At 33.7% G+C, this 24,006-nt stretch overlaps 1 long non-coding RNA gene across 1 annotated transcript in view; it reads left to right on the top strand.

Annotated features, from left to right (window-relative positions):
* The window catches only part of LOC128200331 (uncharacterized), a 54,847-nt gene extending 34,265 nt beyond the window's left edge, over positions 1-20,582 (top strand). Inside the window, exon 2 of the long non-coding RNA XR_008252686.1 lies at positions 19,755-20,582. This is a non-coding gene — a long non-coding RNA (uncharacterized LOC128200331). The remainder of the gene's footprint in view (positions 1-19,754) is intronic.
* Positions 20,583-24,006: the final 3,424 nt, after the last annotated feature.

Here is a 24,006-nt window from a genome sequence, read left to right as displayed (position 1 = left end):
CAAACGGTCTCACCCTGGAACGCCTTTCGCTCTCCATGGGTTTCGACATCCTTCCCCCAGTGCACTTCACGCACTATCCGACAAACACTGCTCATCAGCCCTCCATCCTCGACATGGCCCTACTAAAGAACGTAGCCTTAAGGCTGAGTTCTATGGAGGTCCATGCCGAACTCATCTCCGACCACCGCCCCGTCACATTCTCGCTAGGCCCACCTGCAGACGGAGCGCCTCAATTTAAAACGGTCACGGACTGGAGCCGGCTTGAGAAAGTCCTCGAGTCGACTAACTCTCCGGTACTGGACCGCATCCCGGACGTAGTCGAATCTATCGAGGAGACGACTACAGCCATAGACGCGCTAACAGAGCACCTGCAGTCGGCAGTCAAGGACTGCTCCAGGGAGGTTCCGGATACGGGCGACCGTAGATGGAACCTACCTGATGATGTAAGGGCTCTGCTGCGCACTAAGAATACAGCCACACGAGCGTATGACCGCTATCCCTCAGAAGAGAACCGAACCCGCCTGCGAGCTTTACAGCGCGAAGTAAAGAGTCGCATAGCGGAACTTCGGCGAGACAGATGGGATAAGTTCACCAAAGAACTCACCCCCTGCCATACCGCGTACTGGCGAGTAGCCAAAACCCTCAAAACAGACCAGTGTTACTCCGACCTTCCGCCCTTAGTCCGAACAAACAACAGTCCGGCCATATTTGATGAAGAAAAGGCTGAATGCCTAGCAGACAGCCTAGAGGCCCAATGCATGCCGAGCACCCTTCCGGTGCCCGTTGGTCATCTAGAGAAGGTAGAATCCGAGGTGGAGCGAATCCTGTCGATCCCTCCAGTAGAGTCACTCCCCCCCGTTACACTGGATGAGGTGCGAACACTCATCAAAGGAACTCCCAACCGAAAGGCACCCGGTGCCGACGGTATCTCTAACAGACTCCTTAAGAGTCTGCCAGAAACCATTCTGCTACTCCTAGTAGCGATCTTCAATGCGGCAATTACCAATGCCATCTTTCCAGATGCTTGGAAAGAAGCCGATGTCGTAGGCTTTCCCAAACCTGGGAAAGATAAGTCCCTTCCCACCAGTTTTCGCCCCATCAGTCTCCTCAGCTCGCTGGGGAAGCTGTATGAGAAGCTAATACTCGCACGCCTGAAAGACTGGCTACAGTCCAAAGGCATCCTGATCGATGAACAGTTCGGCTTTAGAGCCAAGCACTCAGCTGTTCATCAAGTACATCGTGTAGTAGAACACGTCCTCAACGCCCGACACCTGAAATCCAACGGGGTCACATGTGCCCTGTTTCTCGACGTAGCGAAGGCCTTTGACAAAGTCTGGCACAGCGGCTTGATTTTCAAACTGCACAAGATGGGAGTGCCAGACAGGCTCGTGCACATCATACGAGCCTTCTTGTCCAATAGGTCATATCGCTATCGCGTCAATGGAGTGCGTTCCAGCGCACGACCGATTAGAGCCGGCGTCCCTCAAGGCGCTGTCCTCTCCCCCACCCTCTTCTCGTTGTACACCAACGACATCCCGCGTCAGCCCCGAGTACAAATCGCCCTCTTTGCTGATGATACAGCCATATATGTGGACAGCACGTCGGCCGCCTGTGCAGCCAACAGGCTTCAACGGGCGGTGGACGAGCTGGCCTACTGGTTCAGAAAATGGCGCATCGAAGTCAATCCAGATAAAAGCGCCGCCGTGCTTTTCACGGCCAAAAGAAAACCATCCCTTCCCGCCTCTATTCAGCTGTTTGGCACGCCCGTCCCCTGGACGAACGAAGCCAAATACCTAGGCGTGACACTAGATTCCAAGTTGAGTTTCGCATCTCATCTTAAGCGCGTCCGAGGCCTGGCCAATTTTATACTGGGACGCCTCCATCCCTTTATTAACAAGCGCAGCCAATTGTTGCTTAACGCAAAGCTGACGCTCTATAAAGCATGTATAAGACCGGTGATGACGTACGCTAGTGTCGTCTTCGCCCACGCCCTTCCTTCATTACTTCACCCCTTCAGGTGGTGCAAAATAAATTTCTGCGACGGGCCACGGGCGCCCCGTGGTACGTGCGCAACGTGGATCTACACCGCGACCTCAAAATACCCACTATAAGGCAATTCATGAAGCAAGCGTCTCGACGCTACTTCGCCTCAGCCGAGTCCCATTCAAATCCGCTCATAGTAAGAGCGGTCAAATACAAACCCCCCATAGAGAACGTCGCTCCAAAACGTCGTCGCCCGAGGCACGCACTCTTGGACCCCGATGATCCAACTACGACGGCAAACGCGTCTCCCTCCCTACCTACCGCGGAACCCTCGACAAGAGCCCCTACAAACACACCCACACATCGCACACACCGCCCCCGCCGGCGGGGGCGAAGAACCCTCGCGACACACGGTCCGCGCGCGATCAGGTTTGCGCCCGAGCGCATAACAACCGCGTCGCAATCTCACCCACCCAGACGTACCGACCCTTCGCCGTCCCTCGACGGGGGTCGAAGTGCGGTGGCCTAAGCCGAGGCCGAGCCACTCTGGCGCCCTTAGGCGCACACACACACCGCAGTCCATAAGAAAGAGTCGACACCTCTGTCGCTCCCCTCTCGCGGGCTTGGAGTGCCATCAGCACTCGCCCCTGCATTCGCGTCCGGTGAAGCTGTAAAGGCCACACACGGCCAACAGCAAACACATTCAGAAAAAAAAAAAAAAAAAAAAAAAAAAAAAAAAAAAAAAAAAAAAAAAAACCCGACTACAGCAAAGCAAAAACGATGTTATGATTTTGCCTAGTATGTATGTATATGGATATGTACGTATATATAGATATATATGATTTGCTTTGATATGTATATCTACCTAAATGTTCTTACGCGAAGTCACAAAATTGATAACAAATGGATGAATGACAGAGATTACGTTTCAACGTCAGGTAGGTACTTCTTGTTCATTATATTACGTGTTTGCGACACTATTGTGTTATAGAACAAATAGACACAATGTTACATTTATATTACGATGACAAAATAACATATTTTAATATCAGGTGATATATATTATTACACCAGCCGTTAATTGTCCACTGCTAAATATAGGTCTTCCTCTACTTGGTTTGGTAGTTGCCACGCTTGGCAGGAGGATTAGCAACCGCAGTTTGTCTTTTGGTGATATTTTAAAAAGGTTGCTGCCCATGCCTCGACCTTTATGTTTCTTTAGTCGCCTCTTACGACACCTATAGGAGAGGGAATGGGTGGCCCATTCTATGCCAGGTTCACAAGGCACGGAAGTCATGGATAAATGCTAGTAAATAAATATCACATATTGTATGCGAATGCACTGAATCGTACCGTTTTTAATGTAAGAAATTATCAGTTAGTATGACGAGTCGGCCAACCGTGGAGCTTCTAATGAGTGCTCCATACTTTATCTCGACTCGAAGTAACAAAATCTTATACAATACGAAGATTGAATTACCATATGCGTTATAATAATGCTTATTAATATTATAAATGTGAAAATGAGTTCGTTTCTTTGTTGCCTTATAGCGCCTTATCGGCTTAACCAATTACTATGAAATTTGGTATACACGTACTACCTACGATGGAGAACGATATAAGCTACTATACTTTTTATCATGATAAGTAAATAAATCCCAGTCAAATGGGCGAATTCGCGAGTAAAAGCTAGTAGGAAATATATTTATAAGCTACATTATTATTTTATTTTGCAGATTAAATAAATTCCACTTATATTAATAATAGTAACTTTCATAATTATTGATGCCAGCTTTAAAATTGTTTTATAATTATTTCTATATCATTAGGTATAAGCGAATTTATCAATGCATATTAGTATATAAATCACTATATATATATATATATATATATATATATATATATAAAACTCTAGGACTATGGTTTAAATATATATTAAATTGCATTCATATTATAATGTATAATAATATATAGTTATATTGTAAATAATTATTAATTAAAACCAAAATTCACATTTATAATATTAGTAGAATTTTGTATTTTTATTACCAGTTATAGAGTGTTAATTTTACATAGTTTATGAACAAACTCATAAGAACTCAATAGTTGCGAGATCATACCTATCATTCATACTTTTCGTGTTGATTTAAATTCTCAATTTCGCAACTTTGCCTTGTTAAAATATGGATATACAAACTTTTTACTGAAGATCAGGCTGTATGACTGAGCTCCTTTGTTTTCCTATTGTGGATGTATTGATATTATTACAACATGGATTATTATTACAAATATCTAACGACATGGATAATCACGTCGATCTCAAATCATACATCATCTTAATTTTCATTATGCTCAGCTCACGGATTCGTCCTTTTCACGTCAGTGAGAATAAACTAAGTCAATAAGTATTTGGGTAAATAAATAATATGATAAGTCCATTAACTGGCCACGTTAAAAATATTTATCTCAAGTAAACATACGTACAAGGAATAAAATGTAGAGAAAATGTATGTCAGAATAATATTTTCAATTGCTTATTCCTTACGGTTTATTTTTGTTTTTAACCAACTTCTAAAAGAAGAAGATTTTTAATTCGCTTGTTTTTTTTAAAGTTTGTAAACTCATAACTCAATTCTAAATCTATTTGGAAAATTCTTTTTTTTTATTTTGGGCAGGAAGATTTGAATTATCAGATTTTATTATTATTTTATACCAATCTTATTCACGACGTAACGTAAGGCTTAGGGGATTTTTATAAACCAAATAGACTCGTCTTAATTGTCGGATTATTATAGGCTACATAATGATGGTAATATGGCAGCCATAAAATAATAGAAACTAATTTTACAGTCGGTTTTGTCATATCTACCTGTTTTAAAATCCATTTATCTATCTATATTCCCATTACTATTCATTCAATCATAGGATTTAAACTTCGTGTATTATTACATGTAGTATTAAAACTAGTAATAAATATTAAAATATAAATTACAGATTGAATAAAACATTTAGTTGTGAGAAAGTATCAATTATGATTATTAAATAGATTGACTTAAAAAAAAATATTGCTTTTTAAAATATTGTATTTTTAAAGTAAAAACAATGAAAATATTAGCTGTCCTTTGAACTATTTTATAACGTGCATATTATAATAAAATTAGTACAAGCTCTGATTATAGTGATTAACTGTCCACTGTTGTCACGTTTGGGAGAAAAGTTGGTTACCGCAATTAGGCTTTGTGTTGTTTTAAGAGGGATACTGCTTCCTCGATAATTAAGCTCTCTAAGTCGTCCCTTACGATACCCACAGGAAGGGCTGGCTTATTTCATGCCGGGCCTATACAGCCACATCTGAAGTACATAGTATCTATTAAAACAGAAACCACTAAATGTAAATTATTAATAAAACCATTTAATAAATTAAGATAATTTTTATAGCAAGAGATTTGTTTAAAGTGACTATATCGTATCTCCATAATACTAAAAATACTCCTATTAGGTATGAACCTGAAATTGCAAAACATCGTCACAAGTGTTAACCTTCAAACCGACGATTCAATTGTCAGTGCGCTTGATAAGGATAATGCAAATTGATAAGAAGACAATGAACATGATAGCGGAATATAAATATTTAACGGGGATAAAATGTACAGTGTTCTATATATAACTCTAATCTCGTGTTTACGAAAAAGTTATTTGTAAATAGTGAAGTGGGAACATCTCTTAAGAATGTCCAAGTCGTAATAATGTTTATAAAAAAATATATTTTCGATTGTTGTTCAATAAATTGTTTATTAGCATTAATTCATTTTGATAATTATCAATTTATTTGATTTAATTACAATTTATATGTAACTCTGAAAATGCTAACAATACTATATCCTAATTTTATTAATATTAAAAAAAAATATTTGCAAAAGTTGTTCTTTATTATTAATTTTGTGTTAGTTTAATTAATTATCAGATAATTCATTAATATATTAATTTAATTACATAATACTATAACTTAAAAATCGCAGTATGAATCCGGCATAGAATCCTTTTTCGTGGGTATCGTAAAAAAGCGACTAAGGGAATTTACCAGAGGAAGATTTTGTACAAAAGTCGTTTGCTTGGACACCTCTATCCAATTCGTGTTTCTACCGTGAAGCAGTTATGTTTGTATGGTCGTGTTTCGGTTTAAAGGGTGGCATTATGATGGATATGACAGTGAATTTACAAGGTACAGATAAATAACACCTGAGTCCTCAGGAATGGCAACGCTAGGGGGGAGTCATGGGTTATGTCCATGGTACCGCTCATATCTATAGGCGACAAGTACCACTTTCCATCAGGTGGGCCGTCAACTTGTTTGCCATTCTAAGTTACATAAAAAAAAGACCAACTTAACGATCGAAGGATAGGCAGCAGCATCTTTCTTAAATATCATTAATGCTGTACTGCGATTGCTACCCATGGCAACTACTGGTAAAACTCCCCAATAAAGTGAGGTCTATATCCAGCAGTGGACAATTATCAGCTTATATGATGATGGTAATTACATATTTATAAAAAGACTTTATTTAAAAAATATTACACTATTGACACTCAGAAATTATAAAAAAAAGCCCTTCCTAACTGTAGTAAAGTATGATTATTATTGAAACATCCATCATTGGAACAATGACAATGATTTCAATGCCTCGTTGTCAACTGAGAAACATTAAACATAAGATTATTGTAGTTTTCGTGAACATCAGTTTAGACTAATTACTTAGTAGGAGGTTTACTATTATAGTGGTTTTTGTTATGGTAATATTAATGATTTATGACAATACGGGTAGGAAGTAACATTATACGTCGTTCTCGAGGTTGTGTTAATGCGCTCACTCTGTTTTGCATAAAAAAAAATAGGTATATATTTTTTTTAATGGGTGATAATGAAATGGTAACACCACCCGCGCTATTGGTATACACCGGCGGGGCACCAGTGAAGGATGATAGGTGAGGATGAAATGGGTCAGTTAGCCCATCGTGACGAATTCAACAAGAATTGTTCACGATGGGTTCCAGGGCGAACCGCGTGGAGGTCGATTTAACAGGGCATATTGCCAGCAATGAGGCTATCAAACTCCATTACTAACAATCTCTTTCCCCCCAAATAGGTATATTTACGACTGTAATCTGTAACGTAGTATTTATAAATATTTATATAGTTATATAACATTTGCTATTGTACTGATGCTTTCCTGGGGCAGCGTATTAGGAGACTATAAAGCTTGCCTTGTTGATCAAATAAATAAAAAAAAATTGTTGTTGTTGACGTTGTGCTGAACGTAATACTAAACATGTCCGATTGATAGGATTATAATCGATTATTCACACCAAACACAGTTTACAATTGGTTTGAATTCATTCAAATTCAAATGTCACATATGTAAGTCATAGGGGTGTCGATATTAGTATTGCCTAATTATTGTTGGTAGTTGAACAGTAGATTATTAATTGATAGTTCCATTTAGACTACTAATAATCTAATAATCGATTATGTAATGAATAATACGATATAATCGAATATACTATTATATATCGATAGAACTGTTTTGAATTTTCTATCGACAATAATATAATTTATAATCTTGACACTATTACTAGATTATCATCGATAATAATTCATATCGATACTATCGAATTAATATTCTTGAAAAGTATCGATAAAATGATAATCGGCAACACTAGTTGATATGTCAGCTCATCGTATTATTGTATAATGTAACATTTACTGCAACAGTTACATATAATTAAGTCAAATAAGTGTTTATTCCCCCACTTGTGATAATTGTAATCACTTGATATCAATACAGCGTGAAAATTCACTTGTTTCAATACAGAATCGTTTATAGAGTATAGTAATAGGATACCTATTAACAGTCTTGTAGTTCCGCGCTTCTGTGAACAATTATTTCCATCTAGAGACTAATGACAGCAGTAATTATATAAGACTAGTGTTTACTCCCGTCTTCGTTCGTGTGAACAGGATATGTTGATTTATTGAGATAAAAAGTAGACTATATCATTTTCCATCTTATATAATACATATTTGCTAAATCGGTTTTTGGCGAGTGGTTGAATCATTAAAGGCATCAAAATATGTTGCTTCTTAACATGATGAATCAACAATTTAATTTGAAAATGTTAAAATATTGATGCTGAAAAATTATAATGATGTAATGATAATGAAAAGAGTATAAAAATATTTAAAATACTATTACAGTATTCCTAAAAATAAATGATTATCCCAAAAAAATATGTAACTTAAAACGAAATCTGATATAAAAAATATCGACATTATGGTAAACGAGTATATTGAAAAAAACAATATAAAATTTATATACCAACACACATATACAGGGGATAAAAGGGATTGTTAGTAATGGGGATTAGCAATTCCTTTGCTAACAATAAACTCTATCAGGTCACACTCCTCGCGGTTCCCCCTGGAAACCGCGAGGAGTCGAGAGTTTTTTTTATACAACTTAGAATGGCAAACAAGCTGACGGCCCACCTGATGGAAAGTGGTAACCGTCGCCTATAGATGAATTACCATGGACATAACAGAGTATACTGTTTCGCCCATGATACCCCCCATGCGTTGCCATTCCTGAGGATTCAGGATTCAGCTTTATCTACATTTATCATCCCTTACCTCGCTAGTGTATACCGATAGTGTAGGCGGAGGTACCATTGCATTATCATCCAATAAACATAAATGCAAAGTAAATTTTTTACTTGTTTCTTTGTTTAAAAGTCAGATATAGTTATATCTCTATAAAAGAATTACTATACCTAATTAATATAGGTATGATGGAGACATAACGAGATAAAAGAGACATTTGTTTGTACTTATTAATAATACTATTAAACAAATACGTATCATATGATAACTGATACATTTAGAGTGGATAGGTTAATTCCCTATTGAAATTGTACAGTTTCCCTTATGAATGCTACCTTATTTAATGATATAAATAAATTACTATTTTTAAGTAAAACAACTTCCACATTGAATATTCTGTTTGTAGTGAACTTAACATTTATATATATGTATATATATATATATATATATATTTATTTGTTTTTAGATCCTTAAAAAAGAATTTATATGGTACTATTAATTGATATAATTTAAAATAATCAATGTACCCACATAAACAGAAAATTTTCAGAAATAAAAATTATTATTTTTATATTACTGTTTTAAAATAACTATATTAAAGTTATTGTATCGTAAAAATTATAAAGTAGCAAAAGCCATTTTTACTAGGTTATCAATTCAGTTTTTTTTTTTATATTTATTACCTAATAACTCCATCAGTTATAAACTGTTTGAAGAAATTTTTTTTTTATCTAAAAAGATATACTTACAGATTAGTTCTATAGAAATTTCATTTAAATCAGTTCAGTAGTTTAGTTTTTCAATCAAAATAACTGATTTTCCCACAATTGAAGTCGTTTTTATGGGACACAATCTTATTTATCTTTGATGTAGGTATAAATAGGCAAGTAGACGTCTAGTATTTGCTATGTATCCTTTTGTCTTTATATTTAATCTATCTTTATATTCTTACATATAATCTCTTATTTATTCTACAATTGATTAAGTAAAAAATATTCTATGTATAGAAGTACACTGAAATCATAGAAAACTTAAATGCACATACAAGAAATGACGTTATTACTCGCTATTGACGTTCCCCTTCCGTCTGGAGGGGTGAGTCAACCCTTCAATTATTTAAACCCAGCCGCAGTACGAGACAAGTAGTGACATATGTATAGATATAAGCTTTCTTTTTATATACAAGTACAAGTAGTAATTAAACCGAGTTAAGTGTTATTCATCCGCGAAATCTAAATGAGAATTTAATATAAATTATATAAATGACATGGATAGAATATTTTTTTTATAAAATTTTTGTAGATTTTAGTTTGTTAACTTTGAAAAAAAAAATGAAAATTGAAAATGGAATACGATTTTAATGATGACATATTTAGTACCTATAATAGGAAAAGCCCCATAATTACTATATATGGAAAAGCTAACAAGTATTATGCCACTACGATAATTCGTTTACATTATTCATAAGATATCTTAAAAAATCCTTCTTTATTATAATAATAAACAAAATTAAAGTTATACAGGAAATATACTACGTCTTTTATGAATACATAAAATGTTTTGTATTATATTATAATGGAAGTATTAATCAATATTTTGTTTTTATTGCCTATCAATAAAGAGAAATTAAGTTCGATGTTCCTACACGGAATTTGATGATATGTGAGATTTTTTGACAAACAACAATTGCATATTATTACATAAAATTTACATAATCATACACAAATTATATTAAAAACATTGTTTATTTGATTAAGTAAAGATAAATCTGAATATATTTTATCATTTACATAACAAATACCATTATCGTAATTAAAAAAAATATTGAAGTATACTTCAGTATATTTTTACCATTACATAATGTTTTTACATTCGCATTGTATAATATTATAAAATCGTAACCATTCCACCAGACACGTGACTGGCATACTCGATTCGTCGGCAAAGATTAAAGATTTTCTCTGCAGTATTGGCATATCTTTGTAGAAGTACAAAAAATTATACGAGACCGCATTGCATTGCAAACGTAGTATGTACGAACACAGCATTTTTGAGAAAGAGGTAAAGGAATTTATAAAACATTAAAATAACGTGTAGCTATTATTTTTATTGGATTTCGATAAAATCATTTCAGTCGTACGAAGTGAAATAAATCTTCCAACAATGACCTTTTAGCAAAACGAAACGGACATTTAAAGAAAAATAGCCAAAACACACGAAACCACTCCTAATAGGGAAATAATCGTCCCAAGTTATAAGTTATTGGCTCTGTCTTTGGTTTCGGAAAAAGTAGTATATGTTCTTGTCCATCCTAAGTGTAAAATATGTATGTAAATTTTCATAAAGGTTAGTTGAGCCATTACACTACTAAAAAGTAACAAACTCATTTACACATTTACTAGCTTTTACCCGTGACTTCATTCGCGTGACGGGGATATATTTACTAATCGGGATTAAAAAAATAGGCTATAGTCTCCTCTATTATACTACATATAGTATACCAAATTCCATAGAGATTGGTTAATTCGTTAAGGTGTTATAAGGGAACAAACAAACAAACTCATTTTGACATTTTATTAGATTATATTATTTAAATCTAATCTAATAAAATCTGGAAGTATTATTATTATTTATCAATAAATAATGTAATTTAAGTAACCTTAAAAAGTCACAAAATGTAATTTTGTAAAATTATATATGATGACGATAATGATATCACATCGAGTGTCATTTTTGGAAATTAAATCATCAGCAAAGGGAGCAGAAAAGGGACGAGGCCATTAATAATTTCTCCGCTGTCTCCCAAGAATTGGGCCTAACTTAACTACTCGTTTGACCTCGTACTACGTATAAAATGACCAAGACCTTGCGGCCTTCCTAAGCTTTTTGGCAAATTGAATATTTGTTATTCCACTGATTAGAATTGAAATAGGTAGGACAAAGATTGACCGATTACGTTATGACCTTAATCACAATATTGAATTCGTACATAAACTATACGGTTTATGTTAACCAATATCTTGTACATGTATGCCTTGATTTATATGATAGGTAGATATTATAATCTGTTTATTAGATCATCTTATTTTTATTTTATTTATTTATTTTATTTGGGATAACAACAGCTTTTTACAAAATTAAATACATATTAAATTACATTTATTGCATATTAGCCAATTATAGTTATCCACAGCGCAAAACATAAGCATCCGTTAAGTAAATAAAACCATATTTCATAACAATATTAGTATGGTGCAACCGCTACAATGCTCGCACTGTAGGTCTTACTATCTTATCCGTCTGTTACCTGTCCACTGCTGAACATAGGCCGCCCCCTGTTGGGGGTTTTCCATGTAGTTGCCACGCTTGGCAGGCAAGTTGGCCATCACAGTCATACTTTGGTGACTTTATGAGAGACGTTACTGCCCGTGCTTCGACATTAAATTCCCTTAGTAGGAGATTTTTGGGTATCGGAAATAGGAAGGATGAGAACACACGGCATAGAACAAAGTATTGTCTTACGTATTTAAATTCTGAACATTAAAGATAAATATTACGTAGATTTAGAATCTAACTAGTAGGCAGATTATGGAATCCTATTTGCCGATTAGCTACGGGACCCTAAAATTACTATTGCTGTAATAAACTTGAGATTCCATTCTTACGTTCTTACGCTTGTAGACTAAAGAATGTGAAAACTGTTGCTTACCTGTAACAAAGAAATATTTTTATTAGTATTAAGGCTGTAGATAAAAAAAGGACATTAGATATTATAAAAAAAATGTAGACAATACATTTGTAAGCAGTAGTTTAATAATAACTGTATAGTGATTGTATTAACGATTTCTACTAAACCTACTACCGAAAATGAGTAATATATAATACATTTAGTAGTAATGTGAATAAATTCCGTTAATCGATTATGATTATAAAATATTATTGCAATAAATATTCATTAAATTAATATTATTTATGAAAATTTTATTTAAGTAGAATAAATTCTGAATATATTGAATAATTAACCAATAATCATTAATGACATTTCAGACGTCACTAAAAGTCAAACATACGTCAGCGAAAAGTTAACTGTCAAAAAATTATTTTGGAAAAATATTTAGACGTTATATTTTAATATAATAACTACTGGTTTATATTACGTGTATTTATATACACGTAAAAGACTCTAGTTGAGCTTTCTTAATTAAAGTTGAGAAAGCTCAACTAGTTTCGAGACCATTCAAGACCCTTAGTCATGAGCCGCTATAGCCCAAGCACTCGCCTGATTTTTATATTTTATATTACGAAACTTTTAACAATAAAATGAACGTTTAACGATCTCAATTCCAATATTGCGGATTTTGATTTTCGATTTTTTTAATAAATTTTTTCAACATATATCGATTTATCTCATTTTGTACGTGGTTCAGTTTTTTTTTTTTGGTAATGCACACATAAATAGATCGAGACTGGTTTCGTTTGAATGTTTGTTTTTTTCGTGAATCGATTTGATACTTCCCGATTCAAATCGATTCAGTAAATCGATATTTTTTATGAATTATGAAAAAAGTAATTGTATTATGATTTGTGTAAACTGGATTTTTTAAGATCTCTGTTCTGTTGAATGACAATTCATCATAGAAATATATGTTTGATTTGTAAGTGAAATTCTTAAGCCTAATTTCTTTTTGCGTACTAAAATTCAGCGCGTAATATAAATTGTATTAATACATCAATACGAGTATAATCAGTTACATATAAAACTTAAAGTAATCAGCTACGGATGATTTAATTTACATGATCAATGATTTGATCGCGACGTAATACGTTAATTAACATAACACCAAATATTCTTTTTTTTTCTGCTTGAGTTTCTAAATTTAAACATGAAATATTTTTTGACATTATTTGTTTTGTCGGAGCTTCTAAATTTGAAAAAACAATAATATTTTGATATTTTTTAATTCTGTTGACAAACTCAGTAAACGCTCGTTAGGCGTACGAAAATCATCCGAGGTCATTGACCATTGTCCAACTCACTTGTTTCACTAATAATCCGTAGGTACGCAACTAATTTTAAAATTTCAATAATCGCTTGCTTCCTTCTTATTTGTGTCGGCTGTAATGCTTGGAGCACTTCAAAATCCTTTTAGAAATAACAGTTGTAAATTTATATATTGTAGGTATATTGAATTTTCATAAACCAAAATATCATATTATTTTATTTATTTATACTTTTGCACACATTAAAATTCGCCGTGTGTGCCCCGGCCACCCCTTCCTTTTCCGTGAGTGTCGTAAGAGGCGACTAAGTGAGGGCGAGAGATTGTCAACAGCGTCCCTCTTAAAATATCTCTAAAAGCCTAACTGCGGTTGTGAACCCGTCTGCCAAACATGGCAACTACTGGCAAAACTCCCCTTATGGGGAAGGTTTATGTCCAGTAGTGGGCAGTTAAGGACTGAAATAATAATAATAAAACACATTAAAATACATATGTATTATTATGTATACAACGCGAACTTAACGTATGATGGCATTCTCTACCTGTCATTCTATATTTTTAACCTATGTATCAGTATTGTGTCTTATTGAGCGAGACCTATGCCCATTAGAAGGATGTTGATAGGTTTTTACTAATAGATGGTTTTTTTTTAATGGGTGATAATGAAATGGTATCCCCACCCGCGCTATCGGTATACACCGGAGGAGCACCAGTGAAGAATGATAGATGAGGATGAAGCAGGTCAGTTAGCCCATCGTGACGAATTCAACAAGAATTGTTCACGATGGTTTCCAGGGGGAACCACGTGGAGGTCGACCTAATAGCGCATATTGCTAGCAATGGGGCTGTCAAACTCCATTATTAACAATCCCTTTCCCTCCACTAATAGATGGTTTAAGATGAGAAGATATGTAACAAAAATATGGTTATTTTATTCATCCATCATATCCATTCATCTATGTCCTATAAATATCACCTTATTAATAATTAATCTATTATAAATTTTTGTCAATTTTAATACAAACAATTCTACTAATATTATAGAAAGTTAATAAAGATATTTGTTACTTATCTACTCGTAATTTTGCTCAAATAGTTCAACGGATTTGAAACACTATACCCTAAATATGAATAAAAAATGTCTTAGATTTCTTTACAACACAGGGGGCAATCGGGCTTGCGGCTCACCTGGTGGTAAGTGAGTACCGCCGCCCATGATCACCCACAACACTAACGGCATTGCAGGTGTCCTGCCGGCCTTTTAAAAAGGAGTATGCTGTTTTCTTGAAGGTTATGTTGTCGTATGGGTTCAGAAATACTGTTACTGGAAGTTGATGCCAAAGAGTGGTTGTGCGTGGAAGAAAGTGCCTTGAAAAACGCACGATGGAGGACTGCCACTCGTCCAGATGGTTGGGATGAAAACATAGATTAACATGTAGAATGTCCTAATTCACTTTAGTTCAGCCCAGAGTACGAAATTTTGAGTTAATTTAACAAAGATATTTTTCGACATTCATACAATCGAATCCAAGACCACAAATTTTACTTAGAACAAAGTGCTTTGAAAAAATTAATATAATAAATAAAAACCTAAACTGTCTCTACTTACATAAATCATGCTAAATCAGTATTGGTATACCAATTTTACAGCCAACAGAACTGTTAGAGCCACACATTCCGTTACTATAATCTAGGCCCTAGTTTTATGCGTAGAGCAATTCCGATACACTAGACGGCCAATCAAACTATACCTTAATGCACTGACTTAAGGTTTAAGTTATTATTTTATTAAGTTCGGATCGCAGCCGTCATCATAGTAATAAGTCCATAGGAGTCCATTCCTAGATAGAGACCTCCAAGGTACACCATATTGTATTATCCTATCTTAAATCAATTTTCCATTAACCATATTATGTCATAATAATTTGTTAATTTAAACTAGTCTGATAACTTTGAAGTTAATAAGTAAATAGAGCCGATATCTTACAATATTGTATAACTAAGATCGTGTTCCACAAAAAAAAAGACTTTAATAATTAATTAATATTATAAAAATATCTATGGTGGGCCTATTTTGTAAGCATATACATTTAGTTAAAAAAATAAATTCCAAATCGGTTTACATCTGACATAGTTACGAGGTAACAAACATAAAAAAAAACACAACCGAATTGAAAAACTCCTTCTGTTTGAAATCAATTGAATATTATGTTTGTACTCGTACATAGGTAGTATTAAAAAAATATATTAGGGATCTTAATAGTAATTAAAGCAATAAAAGCCAGGATAATAATTATTAGAAGTTTTGTTTGTCTCTCTATCTGAGTGTTTGTTCCAATCTTGCGCAAAAACTACTACACCAAACTGGATGCAGCTTTCACAGTTATGTTTCTGAAGATCTAATTTAAAATTTTGTATATATTTTATGATAATTTATTAGTTTTTCTATTTTAGAAACCCACGTGTGCTAAGTAGTGAGCAAAAAGTTAGTAAGTATTAATAATTTTCTACAGATTCTAGGCATAAGTTTTTCAATATAAATTTTGAAAAACAGTCAAATATATTTAAGTCTATTTATTGACATGCAAAGTACGTGCAGTTGTGATATTACCTCTGAATAGGTACATCAGTCTCGCCCGTGTTTCTGTTATCAAGCAGTCGTGCTTGCAGAGCTGTGATTCAGTTTGCAAAGTGGTATACGATAGTGAAATTACGGAAAGAAAAGACATGAAAACTTAACCTTCTGGAATGGCAATGCATTTACCACGGGCATCATGTTTCCTGGGATATCCATGGTGTTAATCACGTCTGTCGTAGATTGTACCCACTTTTTATCAAATAACTTGTCAGTTAATCCATCAAATAACATTCAAATATTCCTTATAAGGCTGATATACTTACCCAGGTGTACTGAAGCCTCAACAAAAATTAGAATGAAAAAAAATATATATATATAAGGGATGAATCTTTAGAAGCGGTATTGTGTGAAGGACGCCATAATGTATTTTATAATATCCATAGTTACTGTTTACCATCAAGTAGGCCGTTAGTGTGTTTGTTATTCTAAGTCACATAAAAATAAGTCTGGTTATAAAGAGTCTATGTAGTTTGTCTACTATTCGTAGTTTAATATTCAAATTGCTAAACACTAGAGCAAATATTTGTACCTTAACAAAGCAGTTAACATTGACCTTTACGCAGTATATTAACTATGTGCTTAATTAACGACAGATCTTTATCGTTATTTTTTGCTTTCGTGGTCATTATACTTAACTTTTAACCGTTGTTTAACTTGAAATTGAGTGGTAACTATCGTTTTTAAACTAATATCTTGAATTTTGCAAAATAGGCCATAACAGCTTTCATTTTTTGTCATACTGAATTATGATATAACAGAGATTGTGCCAGTCACTGCTGATTGCCCTAGTACCAATTATCAGGGGGAAGGGATTATTAGTAATGCTGGTAGTCCACCAGTCCTATTACTAGCAAATTACCCTGTCTGGTCGACCTCCACGTGGTCCCTCCTGGAAACCATCGTGCTGAATTCCTGCACTAACTGACCAGCCATTTCATCTCACCAATTATTCTTCACTTGTGCTCCGCCAGCGTATATCCATTAAAAAAGTGCCAATTATCATCCATATTGGTCCAGCATTATGGTATAGTTTATTACTATAAAAATTAAAGTCTGGCTGATTATATGTTAACATATAATTTTGTAGTAATTAGTAGCATAGTTCTCATTGTTAGTTTGATTAGAATTATTTTGTTTAATTCCGCTACCATTACTATGTACGTGAGTGCGATTACCCGAAGATTAACTACCACTATTACTACCAGAAGTTCCACAACCTTCCATATTAGCCATCGATCTTCGACTGCCATATTTTTCACGCACGTTTTGCGACACGTGTTTCACTTCTAAACAAGGTATCTTCAGGGAAATTATTAGATCTTGCTCGAAGCCTAGTAATCGTTTCTATGTATATAGTTCTGAACTGTATACAATATCTAATAATATTTGTAGTGTCTAATATGTTTACTAGCTTTTATATTTAATGAAAATTTATTCTACAACTATGTAGATGCTACGATGAACTTCGTATCACTTATAACGCCATCTATTAAAAGTATAATGTATTAAAAGTACAGTGTTTATAAGTATATCGGAAGTAGCGATTTCCGTGTAAAATTACCTACATATTTTCAAGCTTCGATTTTTGAGTTAAAAGTTGGGATTTTCTTATTTTTTTTCTTTTAGACCCAACCTTTATAACCAATATAATATACGAACGTAACGAAAAAATATTCAAATCAATAAAGCGTTTTTCATTTTAGCAAGACAGCGAACAGCAATTGATGTTTATATACATATATTTACGTGAAAGTTCAAGGAGCATTGACAATAAATAATGTGTATAATATAATTTATTAAAATAAATTTTGTAAAATTAATAATTAATAATTCTATAAAGTTATGTTGTTTTATTATTATATTAGTATTAATAGAAAAATAACTGGATAGGCACGACAAAACTTGGTATATTTGTTAAAAAAAAAACAAATTCCAAATTTAAATATAAAACAGAAAAGTAAAGTGTGTAAAATTATAACGATAATCATATAATCTGTTGCCATAATAGGTACAATGTTATAAGCGTACACGCACTGTAACTATACGTATACGCAGTTGATACTAAACTCTCACACGTGGAGTTTCAAATGCTATAAAATAAATTGAGTGTAATGAACTTCTTCCCACCGCGCTCGATGGCAGGTAACGGTAGTGATGTGAGTGGAAACTCATAGTTCATAGTGGTCAGTAATTGTCTAGGAAATGAAAATTGGCCTAAAAACGACCAATTTGTCAGTCACTGTCGCTATTTTTGCCCACATTGAAATATTACGTCTATTTGTAATAAGTGATACACAAATGACACCAATTTCCTGGTCCTCAAGCTAGAATAGCTTGTGTTATGATGAACCAAGCAATGGACATCTGGGGGAACAACCCAGAAGACCCAGATAAGAATCGAACTTGGGACCTCATTTACCTAGAGCACAGCGAAGTAAGACCTTCTGATCTGATCTGATAAAGGTGCAATAAATGCCAAGAGAAAGCATAATGCAGTACTGAAAGAGCAAAAAAATTCGAAGTAAAACCATGTACTGTGCCGCCTGACCAACGTTCCTTTCAGCAGCATCTGTGATTGGTTCACATAGTTTTTAGAGAAATTGCTACTGTAATTAATTGAAAATTAGCTACCATAAGGCTTAACGAAGAACTCAACTTTTTATTATTTTTTTAATCACTTCCACTGTAGAGTGAATGTTTATTTTTATTCTGGAATATGTTACTTTTTAACCGATTTCGAATAAGGTGCACTTCAATCCAATTATTTTATATATATATATATATATATATACTTTTGTATATGTTAGTTATATTACATTGCTCAATTTCTTTGCCAATTCGAAAAGAGTTCCTTATCACATAAATCTTAAATGGATTTAATTAAAATAGATATAGTTGTTTTTGTAAATATTAAAAATAAAATTTAAGCAACCATAACATTATGTTTATTTTCTAATTATCATATTCTTTTAAAGCAGTGCAAAATTACTGATAATACGTACTCACATTAGTTAGATATATGGGATCAGAGGAAATGTACTTAACCTTGTAAAATCATATTTACAAGGCAGAAAACAAATTACAGAAATAACCAGAATAAAAACAAATAATAACACTGAAACGAAATATCAATCTGAACAAAGAGCTGTAAAATACGGGGTACCTCAAGGAAGCATATTAGGGCCATTATTGTTTCTAATTTATATTAACGATCTGCCTAAAGCTATTACTCATCCAATGATCCTATATGCTGACGACAGCTCAGCAATTTTTACTAATGACGATCCCAAACTTTACGAAGAGGATATAAATAACTCATTAAAAGACATGGTCTCCTGGCTAGAAGCTAATAACCTAAAGATGAACATAGACAAAACTAACTTTATGACATTTAAAAACAAAAATAAAATTTTGAATAATATAAATATTAATTATATGGGGAATAAAATTAAGGAAGCTAATTGTATTAACTTTTTAGGTATTCATATTGACTCTGATATGACTTGGAAAACACAGATTGATCACGTTTGTACAAAAGTAAATCAGTACTCCTATGCACTTTACTTGTTACGAAAAGTAGCTAATCAATTTGCACTTCTGAGCGCTTATCATGCGTTTGCAGGCTCAACGCTCAAGTATGGAATTCTCTATTGGGGAAATTCCTCAGGAAGAGAAAAAGCTTTTAAAAGCCAAAAAAATGTGTTCGTTCCATATGTGGAATACAGGAAACAGAGTCGTGCAAGCCATGTTTTAAGAAATTGAAAATTTTGACATTTCCCTCACTTTATCTCTATGAAGCTGCAGTTTTAATAAAATCTAATATTACTGATTATGAAACTCTAAAAAGCAAAAGACATTGTCATATTATTCGAGTCACAAAGTGTAACACAACAGTATACAATAACAGTATATTCTGCATGGGTCTGAAAGTATACAATAAATTGCCCCAATATATAAAAGACATTAATCATTTGCATCTATTTAAGAAGGAACTAAAGAAGATACTAATTGACAAAGCATACTACACTCTAAATGAATATATGACAGATAGTTTTAAAAATTAAACAAACGATAAATGACTGCGTTGTATTGCCATGAGACAAGAGACAAGACAAATTTTGATGTAGTGGTTTTCTTTTTTTTCTGTAATCTATTATAATGAAGACATTGTGACATATGAAATTGAGTAATATTTATATTAAGAGAAGATTTGCACGCCATTTATGGTAAAATATGGAGGCGTAATAACCTATTAATGTAACATCTGTCATACCCATATTTGAGCAAATAAATTATATTATTATTATTATTTTTTTTAATTTAAATTTACGATATCTCGGCTTAAAACCGGTTTTACAGGTGTACACGGGCCTAAGCCAAGTGCATAACTGTGTGCTATGTTTTTTGTATAAATGTAATTTGTCTGGTAATCTGTTTGTAATATTATGTTAACCTGTAGATGTACCAGGAACGTCTAGTCCAATTTGCAGAAACTTCCTGACAATTCGGCATGTATTTAGGATTACGGCTTTCTGTAATTGATGGTAAATATTGGGTGGTAACTTTAGAGTATTTATCGCGTGATGCAGTTGTTTTGGTATTACACCTGTCGTGGACAGTACTATTGGAACTATTGTCACTTTTTGTAAGTTCCAAAGTCGGGTGATTTCGTATTGAAGTTCGGTGTATTTAGATATTTTCTCTGCTGTTGTATTTTGTATGTTGTGTGTATTAGGTACAGCTATATCTATCAAATAAGCAGTTTTGTTTGTTTTGTTTATTAATGTAATATCTGGTCTATTGTAGTGGATTGTTCTATCTGTGAGGATGGCTCGATCAAAATAAAGTTTAGCTGTGGAATTTTCTAGTACACTCTCAGGCTTATATTTATAATATGGTTGAATGGAGGTAATGAAATTGTTTTGGTAGGCGAGTTTTTGGTGTATTATATTGGCTACCTGGTCATGTCTATGTTTAAAATCAGTTTGCACTATTGCTTTACATGCTCCTGTGATGTGTTGAATCGTTTCCGGGCAGCTATTGCATTTACGACATATATCAGATGTAAGGGTTTTTGTTATATATTTCTGGTAGTTTTTAGTCTCTATTACTTGATCTTGAATTGCCATGATGAAACCTTCAGTCTCTGGGAAGAGTTCTCCTCGACTTAGCCATGCGTTCGACGCCTCTTTGTCGACATTAGTTTGGCATAAGTCTTGTCGATGCCTTCCATGTAAAGACTTTCCAGTCCACTCGGCAATTTTGGTCTTTTCTTCAGTAATTTTTTCGTTATTTTGTGTCGTTTTATTTTTCAGGTTAAGAGGTGTTAATTTGTGATCACTATTTATTATTGCTTTATGGATTGGAGAGGATTCGGCTTTATTGAAGAAATATTGCCTTAGAGTTGTAATTTGTTTATTATGTAGATTCACTATGTCTATAAGGCCCCTACCGCCTTCTTTTCTGGGCAGCGTCAGTCTTTGTAGACAAGATCTGGGGTGATGTTTAGTGTCTTAGTCATTGTGGTGTGTATTATTCGTTGTAGAGCTTTTAGGTCTGATTTTGTCCAAGTAATAATGCCAAAAGAGTATGTAAGTATAGGGATAGCAAAACTATTAATAGCTTTTATTATATTTCGGGCGTTTAGTTGCGTTTTAAGAATAGTGTTGAGTCTGTGACGAAACTGTTGTTTTAATTGTTGCTTAATTTCCTTATATTGAATTTGGCGTGCCTGATTGTACCCTAAATATTTGTATGTTTCCTGTTCTTCTAGTGGTTCGATTTGTTCTCCTGTAGTCATTGTATAGTGGTGTTGAAAATACTGCCCACATTTAATTGAATTTATTCTACATTTGTCTATACCGAATTCCATTTTAATATCTTTTGTAAACTTTTTAGTGAGGGTAGCTAGTTGAATGAGATCATTTTCACTACTGGCATAAAGCTTTATGTCATCCATGTAAAGTAAATGATTTATGGTTTCGTTAGGTTCTGGATGTCCATTAATACTTTTATCTTGAATATGAAATCCTAATTGTGTTGAATTTAATATATTTGAAAGGGGATTTAGGGCAAGGCAGAACCACAGAGGGCTTAGTGCATCACCTTGAAAGATACCTCGTTGAATTTTAATGGGTTGCGTCTCTATTGTTGTAGATGATGTGGGTATTTTTAATTGAGTGGTCCAATTTTTCATTGCCGTCTTTAAAAGGGTAATTATTTTTGGATGTATTTTGTATATTTCTAGTACTTTTGTTAACCATGAATGAGGGACAGAATCATAAGCTTTTTTATAGTCAATGTACATAGAAAATAAATTAGATTTTGACTTTAAGGCTTGTTTTAAGACCACAGAATCTATAATTAATTGTTCTTTGCATCCTTGACTAAATTTTCTACATCCTTTCTGTTGTTCGGCTAGACATTTATTTTCGGCAATGTGTTCATATATTAGTTCAGATATGCAGGATGTCATAATTTTATATAACGTTTGTAAACACGTAATTGGTCTGTATTTTGCGGGATTAGCAGGATCTTTAAAGTCTTTAAGAATCATAAAAGATATTCCACGGGTGATGTAATCTGGGATTGTGTTCGGGTTTTCAATGAATTGATTAATATGTTTAAGCAGATGTTCATGGGTTTTAGTAAATTTTTTATACCAATAACTGTGGATACAATCTGAACCTGCTGATTTCCAGTTATGTAGGTTACTTAGTACTTTTTTAAATGTGGTCATTGGAATGTACTCAAATGTCATTTCTTGTATAGATGAGTTGTTATTTGCAGTTTCAGACTGTATCCAGTCAGCTTGCATGTTGTGTTCAACAGGATTTTCCCAAATTCCTACCCAAAAGTCACGGAGGTTCTTCATATCTGGTAGATTGCCTTTATTATCACTATTTCTGTTTTCTTGTATATTTGTCGTTGCTTGTATAATATTTCTATAGAAATACTTTTCATTATTGTAAAATTGTTTATTTTGTGTCTTTCTTAATGTGCACGCCTTGTACCTTCGTAAGCGACCTGATACGACTGCGAGTTTCTGTTTAAGCGTATCAAGTGTGTGTGTGAGATGCATGTTAGATTCCTCGTGTGCAGAATGTGTTTTATATTGTTCTACTATGTTTTTTATTTGTTTTTCTAGTTTTCTATTTGTATTACCATTTATGAATTGGATTAATCTACCTATTTTAGTACGCAAGTCTTCTAAGCGTTTTTCTAGTCGCCGTTGCCAACTCGGCTTATGAGTTTTCATTTGCCGGGATCTTTCCACTGGTTCCAGTATTAATTTGGTTCTATTTACTTTAGCTGCTGTCCAAGCTGCACAATATATTGTAGTTTGTAAAGTGATGAAATCTGTCTCTGCATTAATATTTTCAGACAGTGTTACTTCGTTTAGATAATGTACTATTTTAGCCAGTTTTTTAGATGGTTTTTGTTTAGGAATGTGATTTCTGCTTGTAGGCTCTATATCTTTGAAATATTGAAATGCCTTTCGAAAAGTTTCGTCTATTATTGGATCTCTTTCTATTTGCTGTGAAGCCAGTGGATCTTGTTCTAGAAGGTTGAATTCTATATTATTTAGATTTTCATTGTCAGTATTAGCAGTGTTGGGCTCATTTACGGTGTTGGCTTTATTTGTACCATTATTTAAATTATTAAGATTAGTTGACAATTCTTGTGCTATTTGTTGTTTTATTTCATTTAATCTATTGTCAGAAATATAC

Source organism: Galleria mellonella, unplaced genomic scaffold (assembly GCF_026898425.1).
Source record: "Galleria mellonella isolate WM207_F2 unplaced genomic scaffold, CSIRO_AGI_GalMel_v1 utg173, whole genome shotgun sequence".
Lineage (NCBI taxonomy): Eukaryota > Metazoa > Arthropoda > Insecta > Lepidoptera > Pyralidae > Galleria > Galleria mellonella.
Note: the sequence above shows the minus strand (reverse complement) of the source record. Positions and strands in the feature narration are given on the sequence as shown.